This window comes from Narcine bancroftii, chromosome 8 (assembly GCF_036971445.1).
Source record: "Narcine bancroftii isolate sNarBan1 chromosome 8, sNarBan1.hap1, whole genome shotgun sequence".
NCBI lineage: Eukaryota > Metazoa > Chordata > Chondrichthyes > Torpediniformes > Narcinidae > Narcine > Narcine bancroftii.
Window position 1 is genome coordinate 30382508 of NC_091476.1, and position 14392 is coordinate 30396899.

The window sequence follows — 14392 nt, forward strand, 5'->3', positions numbered from 1 at the left end:
AAGCCAACTTGGGGCCTTTTTAAAAAAAAACAAACTCTTTCTCAGAAGTGAGCAGGCATTGGTAGTGATGGAATCACAACTAACCCAATTTACATTGAAGAATGATGCAACATCCAGATTTCAAGATGCTCTCCCGAATCCCATTTTGGTGATCATGCCACGAAGAACCATCCCACAATTCAAGACCCCAAAGGATTCACAGACACAGAAATAGAAAGGAGCAGGTACAGGTAGCTAGAGCTGAAGATGAGGATTTGGATCCAGTATTACAAATCAATTCTGTGACACACTCAAGATTAATGACTGGCTCTTCAAATCCCATTGCTTCCTGACTAAACTCAAAACAGAAGGGTCCCTGCTAACATCCTTCAGCAAGACCCCCATCAAACATTGATTTGCTTTACCTTACACTCACTCCAATGCAACCAGTAACCTCACATCTCAGTATGTGCAGCACTCCTAATTATTAGATGGATACGTGGCCAGTCACCAATAGTTAACTGAAAGATGAAAGAGGCATTACACATAACAGACAATGCAGAATATAATTAGAAGGGTTCATGCCAAGGCTGTGGAAATATAAAATGATTGTATGGTCATGTTTATCCTCATCTCAAAATATCTTTTACCACATGCACTTTTTCCCTAATTTCTAGCTATAGATGGTGTAAAAAAAATCTAACTTGTTCCTGCTGCCCACATCACAAACCTTGGTTAATTTTGAAAACTCAAAAATCAGAATATAGTTGAACATTCACAGGATCAATGACAAACTACTTTTTCCATCCTGTTCCATTCAAACCCATTGGATAAATATCAAAACTGACCATTACCTGGAGGCTACAAATGGAAGTTGAAGCTGCACATCATTCTACATGTGTTGTTGTTATTCACATGGACCATGACAACTGAATCTTTCCCCACCCACTCCAAATTTCTCTGTCGGCCATACAAAGTGCTCTGAATACAGGCACCAGGCAGACAACAGCCTTCAGGACTCTCGATCCTTGTTACGGGGAAGGGTCTACTCCCCTGAATAAACTATCCACTATTACCACCTCATTTCTCTTCCTCCACCTCTTCAGTGGCTCTCTGAATTACAGAGTCTCTCATCCCTCCCATAAACCCAACACTCACCTGTGCAGAAAGTCAGAAATTCCAACTAGTTAGGTGAGCTCAAGGGCAGAGGCTCCTCCAGCACCAATTCTTGAAACTCCCGACCTAACAAGCAGTCACACTCCCTTTCCCTGACTACTGATCAAATTTGAAACAGTTCAAACCATGTCCTCTCCCTGATTTCATTTTTTTTTGTTGCAGTGTTTGGGACTGTTTCCAGATAGTGGACCCCATGCTCTTTGAGTCACCAACGCTTGCTGTAAATGTGGTCACCTGAAACCTCAACAAGGTCCACCAACCCTGCCCCATTCCACTCATGTGCATTATGTAGCCCCATATCCTCAATTTATAAAATTAGTTGTAATTTGGTGTCTTATTTAATTGCTATGTTTCCAATTACTTTATTTGAATATACAAAAATAGAATCAATCAGGACTACTAAGATTAAAAGTACTGGAAAAACTGCAGGCTACATCACTAAGGTTTATTCTCTATATCACTCACACTCTTCTTTGTTGCTGTGGCCCTGGGAGAGTGGCGAGCAGAGATAGCCCTGCTCTGCAGGATTCTACTGCCCATTCCTGATGCTAATGGCTCTGTACAGGCTTTAAAAAGCTTGTTAAAGAAGCTGATGTTTGTTTTTAAATCTTGCAACCACAGATCTATGCTCAAGATGGTAGTGCCTGTGCTGGGCAGTGTACCACAGGGGGTTGCAGATCAATGGAGGGCACCAGAAACTAGGAGAACATCCTCCTTTGAGGGGAAGACAACTCTGTAGGATGACCACAGCAGATCAGTAATGGGCTCCGTGGCTGAAGAATCCATAAAGGCGGTGGGCGACTTGCGGTCAAGGACCCATAAAGGCTGCGGGCAACTGACTCATGGGAATCAGATATTGTAACCGGGATTCGAGAGGGTGTTGAGGGCAAGAAGGGCTCCTAAAGAGCCTTGGGCTTCCTGATCATAATGGAGATTTGAATCTGAAGCTCAGGTTGCCAATGGTTGGAACAGGAGTCTGCAGCTTCTGAAGCAGAAGGAGCACTGGAGAAGAATCCACTGACACTCTGTCTCTGCAAGGAGACCATTTTTGTTTTTCAATCTCCTATTGTTAGAGGTGCTGGGCAATGGCCATTGCCTTACAGCAGACAAAAGTTCAAGTATATCATGTATTTTACATTTCTATGTGAAAAGAAACAACTTTGAAGAGTTAAAAACATAGGAATTTAGATACCAAATCTATGAACAGAAAAATATCCCATACACATCTCACATCACCAATTTTTGCATTAAATACCATTGATTATTATCCTGCAAATAACTCTAAATTGATGTTCTCCAATATCTGGATGTTGCTCATGAATTTTAAAAGTTTTTTTCTGTAGAATTGGTCCAGAATGAGGTGAATAATTATTCTAATTACAGGTACACCCCAACTATCGACCTATGCGACTTACATCCATTAACAAATGTTTAATTCCTCCCAACTTTTAAAAAACAAGAAAAAAATATAAAATTTACAAGGTTTATGTTGAATTTGACAAACTATAACAGGGATACAGGGCATTTAAGAGCCAAAATGTGTATACTTACCTTGTTAGTCGGTGTCCCAATGTCCATAGGCTGGGCCCGGCCATCTTGATTTCTGTGCACATGCACAAGTCTTCAGCTGTGCGAGAGTGAAGGGCACAAATTCAATATTGTCAGGGCACTTCACTCTTGCGCATGCACCAACAAAACTCCAATACGTGAACTGACCATGCATGCACCAAATGAAGACTCGCACATGTGCACAGGAAACAAGATGGCCATCTCTAGCCTACGTACCCCAGGATGCCGACTAAAAGGTACACATTGAACCAGAATGTGGAAAAATTCGCCAAAGTTGATTGACAAATGCAGGAAGCATTAAGTTGTTATCATTAAATCTATAATTTAAAAAAATTTGATTAAAAAGTTTGCTTTAAGACTTCGGTACGCCACGCGCACAAGATTCCGATTTGCGTCCATTTCGAGATACAACCAATCCTTTGGTCCCAAATACGGTTGTAAGTTGGCTAGTATATGAATTTTAACCTGAACCTCATTCAGCATGAATTGGAGTAAAGAGGCACTATTTACATTTTTAAAATGTATTTCTGCGAGTACAGAATACAATGGTTTTGTGACCCAAGTGCAAAGTTTCAATTGACTTCTTTTATGGTATAAGATTATACAATTCTGTCCTACAAAATGCTTTATTTCACAAGAATAACAGTTTGAAAAATGTAGTCGAATAAAGTGTTGACCCTGGTTTATTAAAATTGCTGTTCAATTATTCCAACAAATTCTTCCCTTGCTCCCACTGAATGATTTAACCAAATCCCTTCTGAACATTATTAATGCATCAGCACTTTGCACAATTGCACCAACCCTCCCCCCTCCCCCCTCCCACTCCAGGCAGAGCATTGATATTAAAACTGTTTGGTGGGTACATTTTATCTCAAGTTGTCCCCTGGTTAATTTGCCAATCATCTTAAATCTGCATCCTCTAATTACCATTTCCACTGCCACTGGAAACAGCTTCGTAAAAACAATCCAAGTTAACCATGTCTGTTGAAATCTGCCCTTAAGTAGCTCTACTCCCAGGAGAACAATTTCAATTTCATTGGATATGGCTGATCAAGGTAACATTCTATTAAATCAATTTGATACATTCTCCATGACCTTTGTACTCCCTGAAGAGACTGCTACTGTACTCCAACTGGGGGCTCTTGTCTTTTATAAAGGTTCAATTTGTTTGCTTTCAGACATTATGCTTCTCCTTGAGCATAATGCATTTCTCTCAACATCCTCTTTTCCTCCTCCTCCCATCCCCTTCTCAAGAACTTCTTTATATATTTTGTCCTCAATTATTATGCATTGAACATTATTTCAAATATTAATTACACCAGAAGCACTTGAGAGAATCTGTCTTGTCCATGTCTGATAAGATAATGTAGGAAGATCTCAGAGATTAAGAGGTCATCAATCCACAATCTCATGGAAAATTCCTTTGATTTCCTCCCTGCCCCCTCAAGCCAGTTGGTAAAAATTGGAATTCAACCTGATAGTGCTGTCCTCTATTTTGGGCAGTACATTTTTTCTCTTAACTGGTGTGGTGATACGACCACTGCAGGGGGCAATAATCTCTGTACCTGCAGGAAGACCACCTAAGGGGCTAACTCCACCTGGCCAGCTGTCAATCAGCTGACCCGAATAAACCACCTAAGGGGCTGACTCCACCTGGCTGGCTGTCAATCAGCCGATCTGAATATAGACCTGAGCTTGCCCCTCCTGAGCCAGTCAGAGAGGGAGCCACCAAGGCATGAACTGGTGTTCAGACTTTTACTGGAATAAAGCCTGTTGTACAGTCTTTTGAGTTTTGTGCTTGCTTGCTTCTACCTCAGCACACCACAACTGGCAAAATGTCTTTGTTTACTGTTGTAATTTCAGTATATTACTCAGTTAAATTTGAAGCAGATTATCCATTAGATTTCCATTCCAGTGTTTCTTCTTGTGGACTCTATCCTCTGTCCCTTCACCTTTAAATCCATCCTTTTCGACATATGCCATATTTCCTTTTTTAAAATCTTATTTTAGTAGAATACATTAATGAAACACTCAGATTAGTCTTACTGTCAAAGATAACACTTTCAATATTATATATTTGTACTACAATTGTAAACTTGCCTCCCTGCAAAAAAAATGGTCTTATTATTTTATTCCATTATATTTGCATTTGGTAGGAAGAAAGGAAATCTTATGGAATTATCGAATATCTCCAACATGTGTTTTTTTTTTAAAGTTTTTACATTTGAAATGTACATCTTTTTGCATTGTTTAATTTACCTCTTTCTCTCTCTTCCTCCTCCCTTCCATCTCCCCCCACACCAAAATCTAACATCAATAAAAATAACAAAATTAATTAGATCTATTTGGCAGTTAACTGGTGTTTGTTACATTTAAGAAGCATCACATTTAAAAAAAAGAAAAAAATCTTGGAATACCAATGGACAAGAGTAATAATTCTACAAATTTAACCTGCTTCTCACAACACATTGGAGACAAAAGTTACTGGAAACATTTAGTAGACAATCAACATTTAAAGGAAGATTTTAAGCTAAATGACCTGAATTATTCTGAGCTCTAGTTAAGGATCTTCAACAGAAGCATTAACCTTTCATAGAATTCCATATATTTACAGTTTTTTATATCAATTTCTAAAATTTACTCTTTATGTTGAATGTCCATTCTTTGTTCATTTGCATTTATCCAAATTTGCAATGTCCATTGTCAGAGGGAATTTATATTAATGCAGATTGTTGACTTTTTAAAAATACATCTGAATATCTTAATTCTAACCATTTTTCATGGAGCACAATTTCATTGTGTTCAAGATGACTCTTTAATGTAAATGATCATGTATGAAACTTACCAGTTGCAGTCACAGCACGGAGATGTTATTTACTAGCTAATATTGTATTGTAAGGAGCCACACTGAACTGAAAAATATGCAAACCTAGTAAACTATTTGGATCAACTTCCTCAGTAAAGAGGTAGCAATTCCATAAGTTGACTAAATGCATTAATCATAACTCACCACATACTTAAGGTCATGGAGCCATGCAGCACAGAAACACCCCTTCAGACATGCCAATCGAGTACTCGTCCACATCAATTCACTTCCCAGTTCTGGTCTATAGTCTTTTGGAATCTTAACAGTTGTGCAAGTACCTTCCTTGATTTTCTCATCAATATTCATCAGTCACTTTAAAATAAAATATTGAGAATTGCTGTAATGGATACAAAATTTCTCATTTAAACTGCTGGAATAAAGCAATTAAATTTAAACATATTTGAATAAATTGTTTCTGAATGGACACCAAAGGAAGGAAATGCATTTTGCAGATATTGACAGCCAGTCATTTAGTATGGCTTTCAAGGCCTCATCTCGGTTCTACCAGGGACAATCACCAGTGAATAGACAACTTGTATCGCAAACTGCCTCTGATGCTATTGTGGGGTTTCACTGGTATTTTCACCAGAAAAAAAACTACGTTCATTTTAATATAAATCACTGACTTGTCATTCAAAGTTTCCACAATTTTAATATTGATATACCCATTAAAATGATTAATATCTGCCTTAATAATAAACAATGTTCTATGCCACTCCAATTTTTCAACAGAAATGGACACAAATGATGAGAAAAATGCATCTTTGTGAATACAAAAAACAAAAGATGTTTGCCTCTTTATTGTAGTGTCATCAGTTAGAAAACTGGACCAAACATAGAGCACAACCCCATCACATTCCCTGCACATACTGATGCCTTTAACATTACTTAATGACAAAATAAAAACATAACAATTGATTCCTTTTGCAAGGTATTCACAATGAACCACATTGACATGAAAATTGAGTTGAAGATGGACATTGATGTTTTTGAAAAAAAAATTCCCCAAGACATGTTTAAAAAAAAAAATCAAGATGTGAGGAGGCTGGTGTTCCATGATCATTTTATCTGTGATCATGGTGCTGTCACTTCTCAAGGTGGCCCAGGGAATGCTCAACCAAGCTTCCGTGGGTGAGCACATGAATAGTGCAGCAGTTGCTTGTCTAACACACATCCGTTACCTGTGAGATGTGCTGGTTGTTGTTTTACAGTCATTTTTTAATGTAAATAAAATGCACAATTGCTATTTATAAAAGCAAGAATGTCCCAACGTTGATATTATTTGTGAGTTTTGATCTAATATTCATGTCACACACACACCTGGTGGGGGAAAAAATGCCCTAAAGACCATCAGGATGCAATTACAAGACAGACAATAGTGGTTCCTTTATATATATATATATAAAAAAAATCACAGAGTAAAAAGGTATTGTTCAAAGAATGCCTCCTCCCCACACCATCCAAAAGCACAACTCCTGCCTCATCATACTGTGACGTGATATCCATCCTTGATAAGAAAAAAAACAAGACTCACCAAATGTAGGTTCAGAGGCAGGTTTGAAGCATTTAAATTGGGCGGAAAGTTAAGGTCACAATAGATCTGGTGAATTATTCTTGATTACATTTGGGAGTTCAATAAATCAGATGAAAAATTTCCACTTCCAAATATGCTGACAATACAACACCCACAACATCAACCAATGTCAACATTTTAAAAATTGATTTTCATGAAAGAGTGCTGGTAGTTGCTAATATATAATCGCAAAAATATACTGGGTGGGATGGTAATGCTGTTTGGGGGCAAGTCAAAACAATTTCCAAAGATATGGGGATGGACACCTCTCTTGGGGAAAATCGACAGGTGTTATCCTATTACTTTTCAAGGTTAGTCAACTGCAGCCTTGGTTCCTCAGTGGTTCTTCAGCCAAATATGAGTACTAATCCTGATTCACTGAATAGATGGCATCAGCAAATTCTAGACCTGCTGGGGAAGAATTGGATGTAGGGAGGACGATCCTACTTCAAAAGGAAAAAAATACACACATTTTTGTTGAGAGCTGCCAAAGTTACTGATTGAATTGCTTTAGCTGCCTAAGCAACAGCATGTTCAAAGTCGAAGTTCAAGTTGAACACCATACACTTGAAGGTCAAGAGCAAGAACCAGTGCGGCTGAAAGTTCCCCCCTTTTCCAGGTGAAAAGCACACCAACAACTCTGAAACAGCTTGAGATATCAAAAGCCAACAAGCTCTACTGTGACTGCAAAGAGTCATTACAGTAATACACCCATTAGCCCATCAATCCACACAAGACATCAAACAGCCTTAATACTAAACTTTCCTTAATCCCATGCTATTCTCCCGACATTTCCACCAGCTGCCCTCGGAATCCATTCCCTGCACAACAGGGGCAAATGATTTTCTTTGGCTTGGCTTCGCGGACGAAGATTTATGGAGGGGGTAAAAAGTCCACGTCAGCTGCAGGCTCGTTTGTGGCTGACAAGTCCGATGCGGGACAGGCAGACACGATTGCAGCGGTTGCAGGGGAAAATTGGTTGGTTGGGGTTGGGTGTTGGGTTTTTCCTCCTTTGCCTTTTGTCAGTGAGGTGGGCTCTGCGGTCTTCTTCAAAGGAGGTTGCTGCCCGCCAAACTGTGAGGCGCCAAGATGCACGGTTTGAGGCGTTATCAGCCCATTGGCGGTGGTCAATGTGGCAGGCACCAAGAGATTTCTTTAGGCAGTCCTTGTACCTTTTCTTTGGTGCACCTCTGTCACGGTGGCCAGTGGAGAGCTCGCCATATAACACGATCTTGGGAAGGCGATGGTCCTCCATTCTGGAGACGTGACCCATCCAGCGCAGCTGGATCTTCAGCAGCGTGGACTCGATGCTGTCGACCTCTGCCATCTCGAGTACTTCGACGTTAGGGATGTAAGCGCTCAATGGATGTTGAGGATGGAGCGGAGACAACGCTGGTGGAAGCGTTCTAGGAGCCGTAGGTGGTGCCGGTAGAGGACCCATGATTCGGAGCCGAACAGGAGTGTGGGTATGACAACGGCTCTGTATACGCTTATCTTTGTGAGGTTTTTCAGTTGGTTGTTTTTCCAGACTCTTTTGTGTAGTCTTCCAAAGGCGCTATTTGCCTTGGCGAGTCTGTTGTCTATCTCATTGTCGATCCTTGCATCTGATGAAATGGTGCAGCCGAGATAGGTAAACTGGTTGACCGTTTTGAGTTTTGTGTGCCCGATGGAGATGTGGGGGGGCTGGTAATCATGGTGGGGAGCTGGCTGATGGAGGACCTCAGTTTTCTTCAGGCTGACTTCCAGGCCAAACATTTTGGCAGTTTCCGCAAAGCAGGACGTCAAGCGCTGAAGAGCTGGCTCTGAATGGGCAACTAAAGCGGCATCGTCTGCAAAGAGTAGTTCACGGACAAGTTTCTCTTGTGTCTTGGTGTGAGCTTGCAGGCGCCTCAGATTGAAGATACTGAACAATGAACCCACCTAGTAAACATCCCCAAGATGTGACCAGGCACTAGAACACCTTGGAGCAAATCCACACAATCACAGGGAGAACATGCAACTCCAACGACGTTATCCTTGAATCATTTACATTTCAGATCCCATTGAACCTAATCTTAAAAATCAAGCCAAACCATAGGTCATACAACTGGTTAACTGGCTTGAATCCTTGTAATTGATGTCCAGCAACACAGCAAGTCCACTAGTGGGTCCCAAAGTCTAAATTTAATTTCATCCAGATCATTGCATGATCTTTGGAACCCAGTTATTGAAAGTGATAGCTCTAAAGCAAATATCAAAGACCCAAACACAAGAGTAATTGATGTAGGGCCCTGCCAGTCCCACAGGCAGAACCCAATTACAAGTGATGGAGGTTAAGCTCTGACTTACTGTTCATACTCAATTTGTTGCCACACAAACATGTTGTCATAACTCTGCTATCACTGAAGAAAATCAGGACTTGTGTTACCATGACAGCAGTTATGGAGTACTTTACAAACAAGTACCACAATCAGGAAGCACACCAACTCCTCACCACACAGCAAATACCCCTGCTGCTTACCCAAAATGATGCCGATATAACAATGGTGAATGCCAAAAACATCACTGACCTGGGTTCTGGTCACAGAGGTAGCATTCTCCAGGTGATACTGATTGTTCAAGACAATTGAAACACCTGCTGGCAATTCAGTGCACAGCCATCACAGGAGATCCACTGTCTTAAAGACACAGAGCCCCAAGCAACTGAACAGCAACAACAACAACACTCACAATGACTTTGGAGAACAGAGAGGTTTTAAGGGAGACAGCCATGATTTACTGACAGATCCACTGTGCAAGAGAAATGTCCTGTGTGCGCGGGAGTTAGAGACCGAATGGAAGACTATGAGGAGTTAGAGTTGTGATATTACATTCACCATAGAGCAGAATGAAAAAAAAATCATGATCCCATCAGGTAAATTGAAATGACTGCTTGCAGCGTAAAAAAAAATCCACTCATACACTTGTACGTACACACACGCGCAGAGGCAGAGACCCAGCCCCACACACTTGCATTTTGTGCTGAGCTACTCCTCCTCTGACCCCCATGGTCGAATTACATAATTTTCCTCTCTTCCATTTAGGCTCAAGCAGAAGGAAAATGGATCGAGTATACCTGCACAGGACAGTAGGCCTTGTAAGCTTCTCGTCCCTCTCAGTCGGAGGTGACTGTCCTCTTCTCCTGAAGAAAGATTCACACTGAAGTAAATGTAAACTACTTCTTGGGCAGAGAATGTATGAATTCTGTCAGGTAACTAACCTGATTTAATTGTGATTGCAACATTGCCTTTAATCTGAAGAACAATCTATTTTCCCCTGAAAGGATCTTATCAACACAACCATCCTTTGTTTCATCTTTACAGGCAAGTTGGAAATGTCTCCTGCTTTCCAGAATACCATTTTCAGAGAAAAAAGGAAGAAGAAACAGAAAATGGAGGACTGCATGAAGAGGAGAATTAGGAGGATGATGGCCCTTTCCCACGAAGCCTAATCACATCAGAGACTGGTGCCGAAGGCATGGTCAGGAGTCTCAAACCCCTTTTCAACTGGCACCCAGTCCCAGGAATTAACTGGGAATTTACTGGGTCAGGGTCCAGCGGAAAAGGAACATTGTCCGAATGCCAGAGTCAAATGACATCATTTCACGCCGGGGATTAACTGCCTCTACCCCTACTCACATTCCTAGCATTTGCTGACGTCAGCATGCTGACAAGACCAGTGGAAAAGGGGACAGCAGAAAGTCGCCCGTTTCCAGTTGAAAGCAGAACACTCTGATCCCCAGGGAGGAGTGTGTTCAGTGGAAAAGCAATTAGTGTCCCAGTGAAGGGTGGCCAGCTGGAAACGGCACATGGAGCTTCCTAAAGGGCTTCTGAAAGAAACTCGAAGAGCAACTGGGCTGCAATCCTGTTGTACAATTCTAGAACAAAGTTTTATACATCAAAGAATGATTCCCTGAAACCATACAGCATCGCTGCATTTTCCGAGGAATGTCACCTTTCTTAATTATCAGCAACATCTACACAAAAGGACATTTTATTTATATCCACTCCAGAAATCCAAAGTCTTGAAGCCTTTGAACTCCCATTCAAGATTGACAGCAACTCGTCAGAAGAGAAGCAAGAATAAAAGGGGCATAGGAGGCTTGTTTGCAGCATAAACAACAAGATGCATCAACTGCACCTTAAGGCTTATTTATGTGCTTCACAATCACTGCAATGGTATGTAATAGAGACAGGCTTTCATTTGTGAGCAAGAGGACAAACACATGCAGGCTTGGAATCTGAAAATACTTGTGTGAGAGAGGGAGCGAAGCAGAGACTAGTTGGTCCAAATTGGCCGTTTGCTGTATTGTACATACGCAGTCATTCTGCGCAACAAATGAAAGTACCAATAAATTGGGCACTCAACAATTCATAAAACAAGATTGGAATAACCCTTTCAAACTTGAAGGGAAAGGAATTAAAAAAAACTGATTGAACTGCACGTTTCACAAACATTTCTACGACTGATTCCACCTGCATTGAATTCGCCCATCGTTATTGAATGATGCGTTTCACAAACATTTCTCGGACTAGTTGACCCTATATTGAATGTGCCCAGAAGTATTGAACTGCACGTTTCACAAACATTTCTATGACTGATTCCACCTGCATTGAATTCGCCCATCGTTATTGAATGAAGATCTACCGGGACCAATGCCTGAAGAGGGCGCACAAAATCAGTGAACCTGTGCGGACTCGAAAGGCCAACACGGCCTGTTTCCGCTCTGTAAATGGTTATATGGTTATATGGTTAACAGCTGAGAGCAATGTACACAACATCATATTGGGCTGATTAACTTTCACAGAGTTGGGTTATGCATTTTAATCCAATGAAAACTACAATCATTCATCAATGAGAGATCACTCAGGATGAAAGCATCAGTATGTGGCCATCATTTGAGTCATCTGGGGCAGTAGATGTGGATGCACCTTCCCTCTGGAAAGCATCTGCACTAGATTCCTTACACTCTGCTCTCAAGTGGTGCCTAAGGTATCCATATAACCATAACCATATAACCATTTACGGAGCGGAAACAGGCCATGTTGGCCTTTCAAGTCCGCACTGGTTCACTGATTTTGTGCGCCCTCTTCAGGTTTGGCCCTCGAATTCCAACTTTAGTGGTTGAATTCAAGAAGATTTTTTTTCCACAACAGTGACAAGGCCCTTGAACCTCTTCACAGTACCCTCAAGTCCGCCAAAGATCTGTCTGCAGAACTGACTTAGCACATTGTGTTGCATGAACTACTATGTGAATTTTTTTTTATTCTTTTATACTTAAGATCTTTTCTCACCCGTGTGATAATCTAATTTATATGTATTGTTTATAGTGTGTTTTACCAATGTCGCTGCAGCAAGAAGATTTTGTATATTGTGCTTGTGTATGACAATAAACGCTCACCATCATAATCTATCTCTACCCTTCCCTCACCTGTGTGGGTCCATCTAACATTTTTTTTCCATCTGTTTCCTTACAGGCTCTGTCTCAACATTCTCACCTCTTCTCCCCTCATCTGCCCATCATCACCCCTCATCTAGTTCTACCTTTCGCCAACTAGACTCTGTCTCAACACTACCATATTTTTAGAACTTCTTATCAATATGTTAAATTGTGCAGTTTGTCAGCCACAATCAAGCCTGCAGCTGACGTGGACTTTTACCCCCTCCATAAATCTTCGTCCGCGAAGCCAAGCCAAAGATAAATAATTCAGTTTTTAATATATTTCATTCACATTATACATTTCTTTATTTATTTCTGTTCTTAAGTTTTTAAAACAGCGGGGGTTGTTGAACTGGAGTGTCATTTCTTCCTTAACCTCAACAATGAAAACCTCTGCCTGAGCTGCAAGTCCATCATTAATGATTGGAAATGGTGTCCGCTAAAAGACAGGCTATGCTTCATTAATTCAACCAAAAAAAAATGCAATTTTCTCTTTTCTCTGGAATTTCCCCCCAAATTAATTAATTTTTCTGTTCTTTCTCTCATTCTCAAATCCTTTTGCCCCCTCCCACCCCCTCCCCATTTTCTGTTACTGGCATTGCTTTTGACAGTTTGAGGTTGATGCCATGTTACTTAACCCAATGAAATAATACATGGGCCAGCAACCTTATCCACAAGTCAGTGATAAAACTCATGCATGCATGTGCATCCATCTTCACTTCTGCAACCCAGTTTCAGAAATTGGCATAAGGAGATTTTCACTGTTCATATTCATCAGAAACATTTCAAACAGTCAAATCATTCAAACAAACATGAATTGCTGAAACAAATAAAAACATGACTAAAAAGTAATGCATTTAAAAAATACAGTGATCAAATCATTTGAAACTACAGTGAGACAAAAGAGTAAACATAAAAGCATATCTATGCTACCTTTTTTGGGGTTGGTGCTGTTCAGAAAGAGAGAAATGCAGAATGAACTGACATAACCCTGTAGTCGATCAATATTTCTCTCAAGAACTTCTGCCATGGTATCAGTGCATGCCAACCCAAGATCTGAGATAACCTTGCCAGCAGATTTAACATAGCAAATGTCCAACATTCGTGTGCAATAAGAGATGTTTTTGGTTCACTAACTCAGATGAATTCTCACCCACCCACACCCATTGGCAGATACAGTATGTGAATGTCAGAGGATGTTAGTTTGGTGAATATCACAAAACCTGAACCTCTCTATTTGGCCAGCTGTGGATTAGGGTTTTATTTTGGGGTCCTCCCTGACTCATTAAAATGACAAGATGCATGCACAAAATTGGAATGGTCTTTTATAATGGTCTATTAATCAGTATGATATATTTTGAACATAAGCAAGATGATCAACACAATTCTGACAAATAACAAAACTAGATATATGATCATCATTGTATTTCAGTTTTGAATTTTGAAGTGGCAGGAACTTTTTTTTGATTCATTATTGGGGACAGAATTGAACAAAAAAGAAACTGCCATAAACATTCCATCTTTGGCCTTCCTACCTTTTGCAAGGAAAGAACCTGTAATGGCACACATAAAAATACTTCTACATAATAGAAACTTAGAAGATAGGAGCAGGAGTAGGTCATTTGGCCCTTCGAGCCTGCTCCGCCACTCAATGAGATCATGGCTGATCTTAAAGTTCAGTACCCCGTCCCCGCCTTCTCTCCGTAACCCCGAATTCCTTTATACTGAAGAAATCTATCTAATTCCCTCTTAAATATATTTATGCTGCATA

General features: G+C 40.4%; 1 long non-coding RNA gene across 21 annotated transcripts in view; it reads right to left on the minus strand.

Annotated features, from left to right (window-relative positions):
• LOC138740571 (uncharacterized) overlaps positions 1 to 14392 on the minus strand; it is a 589788-nt gene that overhangs the window by 392357 nt on the left and 183039 nt on the right. For 18 of the 21 annotated variants that reach the window (XR_011343011.1, XR_011343022.1, XR_011343026.1 and 15 more), the window contains one exon: positions 5735 to 5902. The exons of 2 other annotated variants lie outside the window; for them this stretch is intronic. This is a non-coding gene — a long non-coding RNA (uncharacterized lncRNA). The remainder of the gene's footprint in view (positions 1 to 5734; positions 5903 to 14392) is intronic. One more of the 21 variants, XR_011343016.1, reaches the window with a different exon arrangement.